This window comes from Bos javanicus, chromosome 13 (assembly GCF_032452875.1).
Source record: "Bos javanicus breed banteng chromosome 13, ARS-OSU_banteng_1.0, whole genome shotgun sequence".
In the NCBI taxonomy this organism is placed as follows: domain Eukaryota; kingdom Metazoa; phylum Chordata; class Mammalia; order Artiodactyla; family Bovidae; genus Bos; species Bos javanicus.
Window position 1 is genome coordinate 42,593,593 of NC_083880.1, and position 15,925 is coordinate 42,609,517.

At 51.3% G+C, this 15,925-nt stretch overlaps 1 long non-coding RNA gene across 1 annotated transcript in view; it reads right to left on the bottom strand.

Annotated features, from left to right (window-relative positions):
- Positions 1-3,406: 3,406 nt before the first annotated feature.
- The window catches only part of LOC133259221 (uncharacterized), a 30,096-nt gene continuing 17,577 nt past the window's right edge, over positions 3,407-15,925 (bottom strand). The window contains exons 2-3 of the long non-coding RNA XR_009740316.1: positions 15,098-15,215; positions 3,407-13,532 (exon numbers count right to left, since the gene is read on the bottom strand). This is a non-coding gene — a long non-coding RNA (uncharacterized LOC133259221). The remainder of the gene's footprint in view (positions 13,533-15,097; positions 15,216-15,925) is intronic.

The following is a 15,925-nucleotide window of genomic DNA, read 5'->3' on the forward strand; positions in this document are numbered from 1 at the left end:
GGATGGGACAGGGGCCCTGCGTGCCCCCCAGTCAACTTAAGAGGCCAGCATGTGGAGGCTAAGGATCTTGGAATCTCTCCTCTGTGTCTATGTGCCCCAGGGTGCAAGTGCCCAGGTGAGAATTCACATCTGCTGCTTATCCCCAAATTAACATTGAGTCCACATTGCCCTCTGGGCCATGACTTTCTCAGTATCTTATTCAAGGCCCAGCCAGCATCCAGGGACTGTGTGCAGAGTCACTGAGTATTAAAAACAAGCCCCACTTGCTAAGAGGCCAGAAAGCCCTGCCCACCCCCAGGGAGATCTGGACCTGGGACCAGGGCACCCCAGATCTAGCTAAGAGAGAGAGAGAGACACACCCTGCCTGGCAGGGCAAGCTCTGAGCCCACAAACAGCCTGGGTCTCCAGGCCTCAAATCTCCGTCTCCAGGGAGGCCAGGTGAGCACCCTTCCCTCCCCTGAAGGCCACTCAGAGCCCCAGAAATCCTCTCTCTTGCCGCTAAGCAGCTCATAGCCTGTCAAACTGGAATCATCTTGTTAATCATTAACAAACTTTCATCTCCACTGGTATTTGCTATTCGTTAATTGAATAATTAGGTATAATTAATAACCTCACGTATTAGCATCATCACATCATTATGGGTGTCAGGAGGATAGAAGTTAATTAGAGGTTAATGGTGTTGGCTCCAAATCAGATGCTTAAGCTGTGCATTAGGCTCCTGCCAGCTGGGGAAACATGAACTGTGCCCCTTTAATTAATTTTTCAGTGTTTCTAGGGTCTAGAAAAGCCGATTTTAAAAAATCTACTGATGTCTTTGGACTTCGTGCTTTAAGAGAAGTTCCCAGAAAACCACACCAACATTGTACATCAATACTTTCACCAAAAACCTGCCTTTTAGGGGACTACATGTAACCATGGGGAACACAGAAATCAGTCAGACGCAGACCCCAGTGCAATGCCTGCAGCCAGGAAGGTAAAATCAGCCGGCACACGGGTCCCTTCAGGGGGATGTAGAGAGAGCCAATGACTGTGGCCGAGGGGCGCTAAGCTGCTCTGGGTTTGCAGTGCGCGCACTCAGGGAACAGTGGTTCTTTCAGAAAGGTGACTTTTTAATAAACCACTAATGTCCTGTAATGAAACATTCAGGTCAGGAAAAGAAACTCTGTGTCAAAGCATCGATCATGATTTCAGACTTAGAAAATCCAGCTTTTCAAGGGATATATGACAGACATAGGCTGTGGGAATTGTAGGGAAGACGAGGTTGTTCCTGCTTGAACGTGTTAGAACTCTTGGTTGTAAGTGAAGGGACCCCAAGTCAAGTTGGCTATATCACCTGGGCTCCGCAGGGTGTGGCTAGTGGTAAAGAACCTGCCTGCCAAAGCAGGAGATGGAAGAGGTGAGGGTTCCATCCCTGGGTCGGGAAGATCCCCTGGAGAAGGGAATGGCAACCCACTCCAGGATTCTTGCCTGGAGAATTCCATGGACAGAGGAGCCTGGTGGGCTACAGTCCATGGGGTCACAAAGAGTCAGACATGACTGAGTGACTTAGCACACATGCAGTGGCCCACAGCGCTGAAAACTCCAGGAGTGGATATCCCAGGCATGGCTGCCTCTAGGAACTCAGGAAGCTCCTTTGTCTTTTCATTTTTTGGATGGGTGAGGCTTATGAGGAGGCTTCCCTCGTGGCTCTGACGGTAAAGAATCTACCTGCAACGTGGGAGACCTGTGTTCAATCCCTAGGTCAGGAAGATACCCTGGAGAAGGGAATGGCAACCCACTCTAGTATTCTTGCCTGGAGAATTCCGTGTCCATCTGTGTTGGCATTTTCTCAGCCAGGCTCTCCTCCCCTGTGGCAAAATGCCCAGGTTTAACTCTCTGCCCCCTCAGTTACTCCAGAAACAGTGATGGTGACAGTGATACGGAAACAGCTGGCACTTATTTTCCACTGTGCTGTGAAATGCAGCACCCAGGGGGTTTCCGTGGACCGATTCCTTTAATCTTCGACTCTTGGAAGGAAAGGGGTCGCGTAATGGGATGATAAAATCTGGGTTTAGAGCCAGACACTTGGGTTAAACTCCAGGTCTTCCTCTCACATCTGGTTGAACTTGAACCATGACTTCACATCCAAGCCTCAGCTTCATCACCTACACAGTAAACGCCTCATTCAGATGAGGCCACTTCAGCCAGGCCTGTGACCCAGGCTGGCTTGTGTGTACTCAACAAACATTGGCTATTTGCTTTACCAATTATTTGTAGCAATGATGACAGGGGTCATGTGTACATAGCAGCAGTCAGCTCGGACTTTTAAAAATAGGCCCCGTGTCAAATCTTCCATTTTCCCAGAAATTTTAACCAATATTTTGAAGTCCAAACAGCATCCTTCGGACAGACCTTTGAACTCAGGAAACCACACAAACTCCTTTATAAGACGTGTTCCAGGCTGGGGTCAGGACCCCAACAGAAGAGTCACATTCCTTGGGGCCACTGCCACCGTAGCTGACCACCTGCTGTACAGTAGGTACTGGACAAGCCACATGGCAAGGGCAGCAGCCTCTCTGAGCAGGTGAGGAAGAAGCCTGGCCCGAGGTCCCTGCAGGCAAGGACGCTGAGCCCGCGTCCTGATGCTGTGAGGTCAGCCTTGGTGGCACCTCTCGAAGGCTCCAACAACCGTGCTTGTCTCCCAGAAGCAGCCTCCCTGTGCCTCCCCATCTCGCTAGTGATGAGCGAGCGTGATGCCGCCTATTTTCTCTGCTGGTTTTCCTGGGAGAGTGCTTGCTTGCCACAAAATGGCCATCTAATGGCCACATCTAAAGGACAGAAGCACCATCAGAGCCAGATACGGGCGGGTCATGGGCCTTCCTGCAGATTCCACCTGGCTTTGCAAGGTAATCACCTCGTAATGTGCAGGCTGGGGTCTACAAAGACCGGAATGTTGCTGTCGCAGGAAGAGAGGTGCTGATAAAACGTGTCTGGCTGCATGTGGAAGCAAGCGCCTGTGTCCACATTAGCGCCCTAAAATGTACACCTGCCAGGACAGTGAGAAGGGCTCTGTCTAGACCGCCCTCCCCAGATAGTCCCTGCCTGGGCCGGCAGCTGGCTGCTCCAAAAGCCTGCCGAGCCACAGGCAGACAGTCCTTAGGCCCCGTCTCGAAAGATAATTGGACATTTGCTTAATGGCCTCAATTTCTATTTCTGACTCATGGATGCTTTTTCTGGCTTTTCCTTGGCTAAGAGACAACAAGAGCTCCCATAAGAGACAGCAGCCCAGGCTCCTGACAGCCACACAGATGCCAGCCACCTGGAGCACTGCTGCAAAGGGACCCCAGGCCACCTGGGCAGCAAGAAAATAGAGTGAAAAATTAGCAGCCTCTGGGCTGGGGCCTGGCAAAGTTGGGGGAGAGGCCCTCTCTGCCAGCCCCGGGCCAGAGGGTGACATCACCCAGCTCTAGTCTAGCATCGGAGGCCGTGCTCAGCCCCAGACTTCTCCCAGGGCAGCCTCTGCAATCAGTTTAGCAGTAAACCTGGACCCTCTAAGGACCACCACTCGGGGGTTCCTGCAGCCTCCTTAGGGGGCTGGTCCACAGAGAGCACCCCACCCTTTCTCCCCTCAGCCCCTAAATCCCTGGAAAAATGTTGTGGCCTTGGCTGATTAAATAAGGACCCTGACCCGAGCCTTCCATGAGCACAGGTATGGGGGTGAGCCTCCTGTGTGCAGAGCATGTTCCCTGACTGGGACGCAGCCTCAGCCGTGCTTCCCAGAGATGAAGGGAACACAGGGCCTTGCCCACCCCTGGCCCCGCCCCATGGCTCCACGTGCAGGCTCACAGCATCCATGTCAACCCCACTGTGGGCCACGCAGGGAGGTGCTGATTCACAGGAGTTCCTTCCATCCTGAGGGTTGACCTTTTCTTTTTTTTTTTTTTATTACCTCTGTTTTTATTCTATTTTTTTTTTTGAAGTTCATTTCATTTTTTATTTATTTTTTTATTATCTTATTTTTTTTTTTTACTTTACAATGGGTTGACCTTTCCCTAACGAGTCCTTCTAAGGTCACGTATCAGCAGCCTCACGCCCCTGGACTGTGTGCTTCCGGCCAGGTGGACCTGGACCAGCCCCCTAGGCTGCCACAGGACCCCTGTTCCTCCTTGGCCGGAGCTCTGGGGCAGCACTGGCACCCACACCCGCCCCCTCTCCAGCTGCCAGGCAAGGAGGCTCGGGGTTGGAGATGCGGGGTGGCTAGAGTAAGGAGTATTGATTCCCAGGCTCACAAGGCTCCCTGAAGACACAGAACGGTAACTGGACCCATGGGCAGTGGGAAATGGGGTACACACCCCTCCCCGCAGTTTCTAAGGCCTCTCTGAAGGTGTCCACCCACCCAGTTGTCCATTTACTTGCTCCCCACCTTCCCTCCTCACCCCGACTGCCTCACTCCTGTAGGATCACACTCCCCAGCCTGCCACTCCACCCCTCCCTAATCCCCTCCCTGTAAAAGGGGAACACAGGCTCTGTGTGTCTCAGGCTCTGCTTTCTAGGGAGCCAAGGCCAGGATGGGCGCCACCAAGAAGTGACCCCGTACTGGGAGTCACTTCCCGCCAGGAACAGGGCTATGACTGTCCCCCGCCCCCCATCCCCTGCTTCCTCCTGTGTCCCCCTGCTGGACACAAAGGCCAGGCCAGTACAAAGGCAAATCACTCCCGTCAGGATAACCCACAGACAGCCCCCCACCCCAGTTCTCCAGAGCCTGTGGTTCCCCCTCCCCAGAAATTCCGGCCCATATCAATTCAGAGTCCAGCAGAGAAGCCACCCCAAAACCCCTGGAAAGAGGGGACAGGTTTGAAAAGCAGTTGATGAAATGGAATTTAAATCATTCATTTGAATGTTAAATCATGAAATTGGTTATTTTTATCACATACCTTGGGAGCTGAATATTTTGACATATTAATCAGTTCTCCAAAATGGCATTTACATCAAAATTCTGGTTGCTTTTGCTGAGCTTCTGTCCTGGCTGTTATAGTTTCTCTCCACCCTGGCTGGGTGAGAGGTGGATGCCAGTGGTGACTTGAAACCCATCCCTCAGCTTCCTAGGACATCTCCACCCCATGAACAGGGGGAAGTGGTCCATTCCCTGGAGTTCCCTGGAGAAGTTTCCCAAACTTCTGTTCAGAGCTGGGGGAGTGGATGGGGGCGGGGCGCATCTGCATCCCTGCTGCATGGCCTGGACCGCATCCTTCACCCTTGTCCCTCCCCCATCTGCCCTCCCCCCATCATCAGGTCTCATTTCCTTCCTCATTCTCCTTCCTAAAACTCACCAGCTCCCAACAACCTGTGTCATGTTCTTGCCTGTCTTGTCCACAGCCTTCCTCTTTTCTCACTGGGATGAAACTCTGAATGGACAAGGAATTTTGTCCCTTTATCTCACCACTTTCTCCCCAGGCACCCAGAAAATTTCCTAGCCCCTAGGAACTACCCAATATATATTTGCACGAATGGATAAACTAGGTACCAACAAAAGAAGATAGCTGAATTTGCACATTATCAAAGGCCAACCCTTCAGCCCAGAGGAGGAGACTTTAAGGATGCGAGTCCACGCCAGTTTCCACCCAGTGAGGGCTTGTCATGTCCCAGCCTCTGAGCATCTCTCGGCTCACAGTTCAGGACGAACAAGCCCTTGTTCAGAAACACCTGAAACCTCAGTCCCCAGCCCTGTGCTGGGGCCAGCCCCTCACCTCTGTGCTCTGTGTAGATGAGCTGCCACCCTCATCTACGAGGGAGTTGGGCAGAGCCTTCTTTCCCAAACTGCTTCCAGGGTCCCAGGGTCGATGGCACTGCCTCTGCAGGGAGTGTCTGGAAATCACACCCCCATCATCACTGAAGGAGCAGAAAGGGAACCATCAGTGAGGATGGCCACATCCATCACCCACACCGTGCACCGGAGGACTTGTCACTCAGTGGAAGCCCCATAGCAACCCTGCGGCTTGGGGACAATTATTAACCCACTTGTTCATGAGAACCTAGGTCGTAAGAGTCTTTCTCAACAGCCTAAATGCACAGAGAGCTGGCACTGCATTCACTCCTGTGGGTGCCTTGGGGTGGCTTCTGAGCCCCAGTCTAGCCTGGCCACTTCCCACCAGGGACTTCCACTCCGTCCCATGTCCCCTTGGCCTTGGCTCATCCTGGGGTGAATCAAGGGTGCCCTCCATGCTCCCAGCTCCCATCCCTCTGCCCTCGTTCCAGTAGCCAATGCAGCCCAGCAGTCAGCCTGAAATTAATGGTGGGAAGCACCACTCCATCATGCTTCACTCCATTAATTTCAGGATGGCCTCTGTGGTGCCTTAGTACCCGGACTTCAGAAAGGGCGCCGCAGGGCTGGCTGTCTCTGCCCTACATCATCTGGGGTGCCTGGGATCGGGGCGACCGAGAGATGCAGATGCTAGCCATGGAGTCTGGCTGGCATGAGCTGCAGGGGTAAGGACAGGCCCCCAACAGCTTCTGGCACAACATGAGTCCTCAAAAGTAAGTCACAGACGGTGCATACTTTGTTGACGAGATGTGAGGAGGAGGGAAGGGCCTTTAACTCACGGCATGAGTTAAAGAGCAGCTGGTGGAGGGGAAGTATATCAGCTAGAATACTGTGCTCATAAGAACTGCTCCAACCCAGAGAATTCACCAGAACGTATAGGAAGCCCATAGATCCAGGAGCAAGACTGGGGACATGTCCCTCAGAGACCAGGAGAGAAATGAAAACTCACTGCAGTGGGCAGTCTCTCCCAGAAGCCACTGTTGGCACGAGATGCAAACATCATAGTGGGAATACCTGGTGGTTTGGCCTGAACTGTCTGCTACGCCAGCCCTTTGGAGAAAACGTAGTTCCTGAAAAGGAAACCAGGGTGCAGAAAGGACGGAAAGAGGGACACGAGTGCACACAGTGATGTAAGACGGAAAGAATTCTCACTGGATTCCAGCTCTGTTCTTTTCCTCCAGGCATGCGCCGGACCCAGAACTGCCTCTCAGTGGAGAGATCTCAGGTTCTCCCTCCCACAAAGCAACTAAACACTTGTGGGCAAACACCTGAATACCAAACAGTGCTGCGTGTCTCTCCTCTGAAACAAACAAGCAGTTCCTTGCAATTTTTGTGCCTACAAAGTGCTGCACAGTCTTTGTTTACCGAGGCATTTAAAGATAGCTGATTTCCCCCAAGCTCCTAATAGTGTGAATTCTTTTACCACTTTAAATAGAGTTTATAATGTATTATTTTCGATTTTCAGCAACCATATTTATTTAGCAATTAAGGGTATTAGTGCTGCTAAGTGATTCTGAAAAATGAACGTGGTGGCTAGAATAATGCACTACGAAAGCTTGTTCTGTTAAATGGGAATCCAGATCACACAGCTTTATCCCAGTCCTCTAGTCCCTGAGTCCCCCAGTTAACTAGAAGCACAGGCAATGTACTTCTTCCCATCCTAAATAGATTCTCCTATTAATTCCAAAAAGTTTTACACTGGTTACCATATTCCCAAACTGTCCAATGCAAACCATGGTACCTTGGGCGCCCTGGCCACAGACCCCAGCTCTCAGGGCTCCTGGCATATCCACAGAGTCCCCTGTGCGGCCCAGAGACTCTGCCTAGGGGCTTTCCTGTCATGGGGCCCAGCAGGAAGGGACAGAGGGTGGATTCCCAGAAGCAGACCTTAGCCAACAAGAAACGGGGGATGGGGGAGATAGCCCGATTTCCCTGCCCCTCCGCCCCTCGGCCGGGATGGTGCTGGCAGAAGGGAAGATGTTCTGAATCAGGAAGCCGGTGACTTCCATGGGAATCCACAGATAAATCTTAGCCTGGGTCTTAGGTATTTCCCAGGGAGATCTCAAGGTCAGAGGGTATAGGAAAGAGCTGCCAGTCCCATCAGACATGAGGAGTGAGTACCTGCAGGCCCCTCCCTCACTTTCCACCCTTCCATCCCCCACCCTGCCTTGAGTGGTCCAGGTGGCAGGACCCACCACCCTCCCCTGGCCTTTGTTTTGAGGCTCCATGAAGGGAAAAAAGAAAAAGCAAATTCCATTCAATCACCATAACCTGTCCTTGCAGAAGCATAAAAGTAACTGATTGCTTATTTTAAACACCTAACCTATCTATTGCAGCAGCAACTCAGAAAATCTGATAAGGTGCTAATGGAAAATGTGTCATGCATGAATATCCATTTTAAAAACACACTTATGTCACATTTCACATATAGGTCAAAATTAACGTTATGTTGGAAACATTTTTCAAAGTACAATTATCTGGACTCGTGAAGTGAACCAAATTCCTGTTTGGTTTACCATCTTGGATTTCAGCCACACACATTTCACCAGAAGGGCCTCGCCATCAGACTGTAGGCTGAGCTGCTGTGCTACTCAGGGTCCCCCAGCCTCTGTCCAGATCTCTGCTTAGCCACCTCACCCTCCATGAGAAGCAAGCACCCTTCCTCTGCCTGGCCAGATGTATCCCCTCCTGCTGGTGTCATCAGCTCTGAAGCCCCTGACCCGGGAGCCACAAGCCTCACATCCTGCAGCAGCAAGGAGCCCCCGTGGCATCCCAGGCACACAGACGAGCGCTCAGCTGCTGACGGGCGTCCAGCTGGGGGACTGTCTTTCAAAGACAGATGAGACTGGCTTTCCCCTGAAACAGTGTTGCCGCGTTACCTACAGTCTGCAAAGGGGGAGCTGGTGAAGAAAGCAAGAGCTGTTTTACCCTCTCTGATTTCTAAAATTCAAGTAAAACAGACAGGCAGTGAGGCCAAAAGCATAAGAAACTATAGATACCCATCCTGAGAGACGAGTTGCCCCTGGGGACCTTCCATAGCAAGGTAAGTGGAATAGAAAAGACGGCAGGGCACCCCGGGGCCTCGAATTTGGTGGTTAAATGTGGGTGGGTATCCACACAGGCAACCAGGTATTCTGATGATCAGACGCCCCCACCACGCCCCTCACTTTGGCATCCAGACCCTTGGGTGCATCCAGACCCTTGGGCTCGGGGGCTCTGTCCTCTGCTGCCCCCTGGTGTCTGGAAGATTGCCCACATGGAACAGACACACCAGAGATAACTTGATGAATTTAGAACCAACAGGAATAGCCAACCCTATAGGAGCAAGCTTTCCGCTGGCCGTGGATCGAGCAGGGGATAAATCTAGGGCACACGCCACCCCCTCCACCCCAGCAGCCCCCACCACTGACAGGTGGAGAAAAGTTAGACAAGTCACCTTGGATTCCACCTCTTTCTGTTGAGGCCCTAACAACCTGCATCGTGGAGCTGTTAACCCCAGCAGGGGTCATCCCTGCAAGAGCCATTCCAAACCTTAAGGTGTTGTGCAAACGAGCTGGTGATGATGATGGAAAAGACACAGCAGGTGTTTCCAGTTCATTTCAAACAAATAAAGGCTAAAGTCCAAAAAGGACAGATTTCTATTTATGGAAAGTTCAGAGGACAGAACAGATCCTGTTGTCAGAAACGGTGGGGCTCCAGGCCAGCCCTGACCCTAACACCCCTTCTGAACAGTATGTCTTTTGGGGGTCAATGTCCCATTTCAAGTGAGCATGCCGAGTTTTAATCAGACAATCAATTGGCGGAGTAACAGCCAGACTGGCATGGATGAGGCCGATGTCTGTCGCCGTCTCTCGGGCCGGCCGGTGATATGCTTAGCTGAGCCTCTTCTGCCTCTGGTTCCTTGGTATGAAGGGAGAGGAGGACATGACCTCAGTGCTTTTCTACTGTTACAGCTGCAGAACTATGTTTTCAAGCAGAGCCCTGCACACACTGAAGTCAACGTGTCTTATCCACGGCAGGCACCACGTAAATGTTGTAAATGGACGCCTCTGCTACAGTGAATGCCTTCCCCCACATGCCCCAGCCCGTCCCCTTCGGTGTCACCCTGAACACGTCTGAAACGCCCGAGCGACATGACCCCTGGCACTGCTGTCCCGCTGCAGAAAGTCTGGGCACACAAGACCCCAACCAGCAGGTTTCCATCTGCCAGTCTGTCCTCCCCACCAGACACAGGCCTCAGTTTCTTTGGAAATGTGTCTTACTGCCCTTGTTTGAACGCAATGGCCTGAATGTATGTGCAAAATCAAAAGATCATAAAAAAAAAAACCTCTCCAGAAACTGCTTGAACAGCCACAAGCCCCAGCTCCCACGACCACAGAGATGCCTGTTGGATTTTCCTTTTGAAATCACACCTGGTGCAGCCACAGGAGTCCAGAGCCAGCCACCTCCCAGCTCAGAAACCATTCCAACCATCTGCTGATGCCACCTGGCCGCGGGGCTTCCAGAACCATGTGTTCTGGGTCGTGACCAACATGAGGTAAAGTCCTGCTCCTGTTGGGAAGATCCCCTGGAGAAGGGAAAGGCTACCCACTCCAGTATTCTGTCCTGGAGAACTCCATGACTGTATAGTCCATGGGGTCACAAAGAGTCAGACACAACTGAGAGACTTGCACTTTCTGCACAAACGTCCACCAGTGGTTGTAGAGCAGGTGAGTGTGTCAGTTTGGGGCACCTTAGAGGGAGATGAAGGACCCCTGCTCTTTCATGTTATTATTAAGGTGGCTCAGACAGTAAGTAATGGCAACCCACTCCAGTACTCTTGCCTGGAAAATCCCATGGACGGAGGAGCCTGGTAGGCTGCAGTCCATGGGGTCGCGAAGATTCGGACACGACTGAGCGACTTCACTTTCACTTTTCACTTTCATGCATTGGAGAAGGAAATGGCAACCCACTCCAGTGTTCTTGCCTGGAGAATCCCAGGGACAGAGGAGCCTGGGGGGCTGCCGTCTATGGGGTCTCACAGAGTTGGACACAACTGAAGCAACTTAGCAGCAGCAGACAGGAAAGAATCTGCTGGCCATGAAGGAGACCCAGGTTTGATCCCTGGGCCAGGAAGATCCCCTGGAGGAGGGCATGGCTACCCACTCCAGTATTCTTGCCTGGAGAATCCCATGGACAGAGGAGCCTGGCCTGCTATCGTGCATGATGTCACAGAGAGTCAGATACAACTGAGAGACTAACGCTAAGGTGCCATCCACCTAAGTCTTTGTGCCTGCTCTTGGTTGATCTTCCCCAAGAATCAAGCATGAGCATCAGTCAACTTAGGGCCATCCTCACAGTTGTCCACTTGCCGTTGTCACTATGGCAGGTGAGGGCAGTGGGCAATAATTAGATAAGAGATGACCAGCTTTTCCCTAGAGAAGACCAGGTTGACCTCCTTACTCTACTCCTGTGACCAAAGACAGGGGGGATCCAGGCCAGACAGAGCTCCACCTGGAGTCAGCCCATACCAGCAGCCTTTCCCCTCCCACCCACCTCCCTAACTCCCTGAAGCCCCACCTAGGAGCACTTCCTTAGAAACCATCTGCCCATGAACCATCTACAGGGTCTGCTTCCAGGGCCTCCTCTCTCCTCAACCATGCAGGGTCAGCCTGGGCTGACGAAGCTTCTGGAGACTTTCAGAGACTGTATCTGCATTCGGGGTGCTGCACCCCTGAACAGATATAGGCATAAATCCTCTCTCCCTACGTTTGGCCCTACTGACTGTGGGGACAAGCTTTTCTGTCCAAAGAGCGGCAGGAGCTGTCTTATCGTCTTTAGCAGTCCTGGGAAATCCCAGTGCCTTCCCTCCAGCGAGGGTCCCGTGGGACAGAGGCAGAGTGGGGAACAGAGTCTCCAGGTCAGCCTGGGAGATGTGGCTAGTCAATGGCCATCCCAAGAGTAAGTGTGGAGATCTGGGCGGGTGCCAGGTAGGAACACTCGTTTTACTGGGGAAGCGAGCCTCATCTAGTCTTATCTGGTCCTTAGGGTAGGATGCTGCATTGTCCTGCCCACCAGGGTCCTCTAGGTCACCAGAACCGCCAGCATGCATGTGTGCCAAGTTGCTTCAGTTGTGTCCCACTCTTTGAAACCCCATGGACTGTAGCCCACCAGGCTCCTCTGTCCATGGGATTCTCCAGGCAGGAATACTGGAGTGGGTTGAGCAACTTTCACTTTTGGGTTCTGGGGGAGAAGCAGGAGTGATGGAGGCAGGCCCTGGCCCTGGAGGAGCCCCACTGCAACACGGCAACTTATCCTAAGGACAGTCAGCCACTGCAGGGTTTCCCACATGGAGGCAGGATGAAGGACCACCTTCTGGATGCCCTCAGCCTGGAGCCTCCAAAAACAGACTCTGAGTCAAAGACTTGTGGGGCTGTGGTCCCAGGAGCAGGGGGGCGGGACTGGGGTGAGCGAGGCAAGAGGGAAATCCACCTCCCCAGCTCAGGCCCACAGACTCTCAATCAGGGGGCACATGACGACTAAGAACCCTCACAACCCTCTTCATTTACTCCTTGGCTCCCTGGAAGGCTGACCTTCCCAGGGGTCCAGGTGGGAGGCGTGGGTCCAGGTGGGAGGCCTAGGGCCATGTGGGACAAGGATGTCCGGCACTGAGGCATCAGGGGAGGACAGAGCCCAGGCCCAGTCGGACCACACAAGGCCACAGCCTGCCTGGCTCGGGTCATAACAGCCATGGCTGAACCAGGACGGGGCCAGGACTGAATGCGTGCCCAGGAGGGTCCCATCTGGAGGTTAGAGGGATGTGGGGAAAGCCCAGGCACTGCCTCTCCAGGAGCAGGCCTCTGAGTGGGCAGACATGTGGTGGACCAACAGAGGTCTCACAGGTATATTGTAAAAGTAAGTAAGAGCCACTACAGGTCAAAGAGGATAGAGTAACTCCAGACTCAGAGAGCCTCGAAAAACCAGAAACAGCTAAAGAGAAGGTAGAGAGAGCATTGGACTAGAATTTCTCCAGTTCTGGAGTTAACATATTTCTCCAAATTTTACTTGATATCAATCCCAATTCACAACTGATTTCTGCATTCACCTACCTCCCCCACTGAGGGGCAGAACGAAGAGTTGAATGGAAAGAAAGTGAAAGCGAAGTCGCTCAGTCGTGTCCGACTCTTTGCGACCCCGTGGACTGTAGCCCACCAGGCTCCTCCATCCAAGGGATTCTCCAGGCAAGAATACTGGAGTGGGTTGCCATTTCCTTCTCCAGGGGATCTTCCCAACCCAGGGATCGAACCCAGGTCTCCCGCATTGCAGTCAGACACTTGAGTTGAATGGGGATGTTAACAAAGAGAGAGCAAAAGACTTGAGCAGATAGTTAACAGGAGGTTGTACGAAAAATGACAAGCACAGCTGAGAATCTGGACGAACTCATGACCAGTAAGCACAACTTAAAGCCACGGCAAACTGCATGGAAAGAACACACTTCAGCTTTCAAATCTTTTCTAAGATTAGAGATAACTTGCTATGCATGTCTGCTCACTTGTGTCTTTCTATTTTGTGAACCCATGGACTGCATCCCACCAGGCTCCTTCTGTCCATGGAATTTTTCCAGGCAAGAATACTGGAGTAGGTTGCTATTTCCTCCTCCCGGGGATCTTCCCGACCCAGGGATGGAACCCATGTCTCTTGCATCTCCTGTACTGGCAAGCGGGTTCTTCACCACTGCGTCACCTGGGAGTACCTAGAAAGAATTTGGAAGCAAAGTTAGTCTTCATACCAGTAACATATTGAAAAATCAGCACATGCTTGCAAATCCTAGGTTATACCCCAATAGTATTTGAGAAATAGGGTTAAACTTATTAATTAACCGAGCCCATTATCAGTATGAACACTGAGGTGCTGTGTCATTCATTCCTTATCTCATGCCTCTCCTTGCGTGTTTCCAGATTACTATAGATGCTTCCTTTCAAAGGAATAAACCACTGGACAAAGAAAGATGAGCACATATCACGTTGGGATACAAGGTGTGGGTTGCAGGGTCAATAAATTTTGACATTTTAGGTTTTCAAGTGGAGAAAGGAAAATAGAGAGTGGGAAGGATTTAAAAAAAAAAAACATTTAAGCTGAACATGAAGAGCTTGGTGACTTGGGGCATTAAATTCTTAGTTTCCAACTGAAGACAGTATTTCTTTCTCTATGAAATTCTGTTATATAACTTAGGATTTGTAAAGTTTTATTTTCTTTTTAAATTAAAGAATGTTTTAATGCTTTACAAGATTGAAAAATAAAGCCAAGGACAAGATTCCACTATATCCCCAGTGCAGAAAAACAGCCATTGTCAAACACTGGCAAGGTACCAACAGAGAGAGCACGTGACTTTGGAACTTGTGACAACAGAACCACCTGGAAACTGACACTTTCCTGTAAAGCATACCCCTGTTGTTATTGTAACCTAACAGCCCACACCTGCGTGTGTATTCAAGAGAAGAGAAAACCAGTGTCTAAACACAAAAGTTCCCAGGCTCTGCATCGCCATGGGCGCGACTCAGTAACTGGAAGGAGGGTTCTGATCTCAGCTCCAGCCTGGACAAGGCAGCAAAACATTATTCAGACAACAGCAGCCTGACGAAAAAAAAAAAAAACCACCACTGCCTTTGACAGCAGGAACAGGAAACCAGTCTGGGCTGAAAGATCAGACCAGGGATCCCCAGGTGGGGAGCAGGCTGGGTGGGAAGGATCACAGGGAGACTCCTGGGATGATGAAGACCTCCTCTATCTTGTCTGGGTGATGCTCACACAGATATGTGAAATTATCAAAGCCCATCAAACTGTAGGATCTGTGGATTTTACTCTGTGTCAATTATGTTTAAATTTAAAAAAATGATAAATGTGAGCCCCTGACCGACCCAGGCACAGACACGCAGGCCCCTGGACTGTGTCCTGCTGATGAGGCAGGGAGGTTTGCATGGTGTTTGCCCACCTGTCTCAGGTCCCAGGGCAGCAGCTTCAGTAACTGTGTGAACAAATGAAGTCAGGATCACCACATCCCCTGGCTTTAGCCCCACGCTGCCTTGTCACTGCTCCCACCGATTTCAACCTGACCTTTCCAAGTCATTAAGTATTGGACACCAGGTCTGACGGCAGGACCATCCATCCCACTGGACAGGCCACACCCTGTGTTGGGGGAGGTGGTCTGGGTCTGGGTCTAGTGGCCACGCTGCCCACGTCCAGAATCAGCTGAAGTCCCTTCACTGCTCCGTGCCCCGGTGTCCTTACCTGTAAGGTGGGGACAATGTGGGTACCTACCTCACAAGGGCGGCAGTGGAGGTCAAAGTGGATCATTTCTGCTGTGTGCTTATGGGGCTTGCTCAGTAACGTTTAACTGTTTTCCTCTCTGCTGGGCACGTCGTGTCTTTCCAAGTTTCTATAAATAAGACTACAGTGATCACCTGTGATTTTACTTGTTCTGAAATATTTCCTAAAGACACATTCCTGGAAGTAGAAACCCTCTCCCATAAGTTGCAAAGCTGCTTTCCAGAAGGAGTCTTCTAAGTTCTGCTGTGACCAAAAAGATGAGATGGGACCCGTTCCCCATACCCGTGCAAGACTGTGCATTGCTGTGGGGGGGGGTTTTGTTTGTTTCGGGGTTTTTTAGCTATGTCATGTGGGATGCAGGCTCTTAGTTCCCCCATCAGGGATCAAACCCGTGCCCCCTACATTACGACCACAGAGTCTTAACCACTGGACCACCAGGGAAGTCCCGACTGTGTTTATACTTGTTTGCAAAGCTTTCCCCTTGTTGGCAAAAACACTTCCTCATGCTGCCTTCTTCTTTATTAACAGTGTTTTCCAACATGAACTGACCATCTGTTTTAATTTGCATACACAGTACCTTTCATGGCTTTACTCCACATTTCCATCAGGGTGTTCACCCATTTAACACCAAAAGACTTCATATATGACACGTATTAACCATTGCAGGATAACTGTGGGATTTATCATCCGGATGAGGGCACTGGGTAAGTACAAAGGTGGCAACAGATAATGTCACAGGACCACAGGCATGAACCAGCCTCTCTGGAGCAGATCAGGGCTGCGGCCATCTAGCCATCTGCCTCTCACTGCAAATGTTCC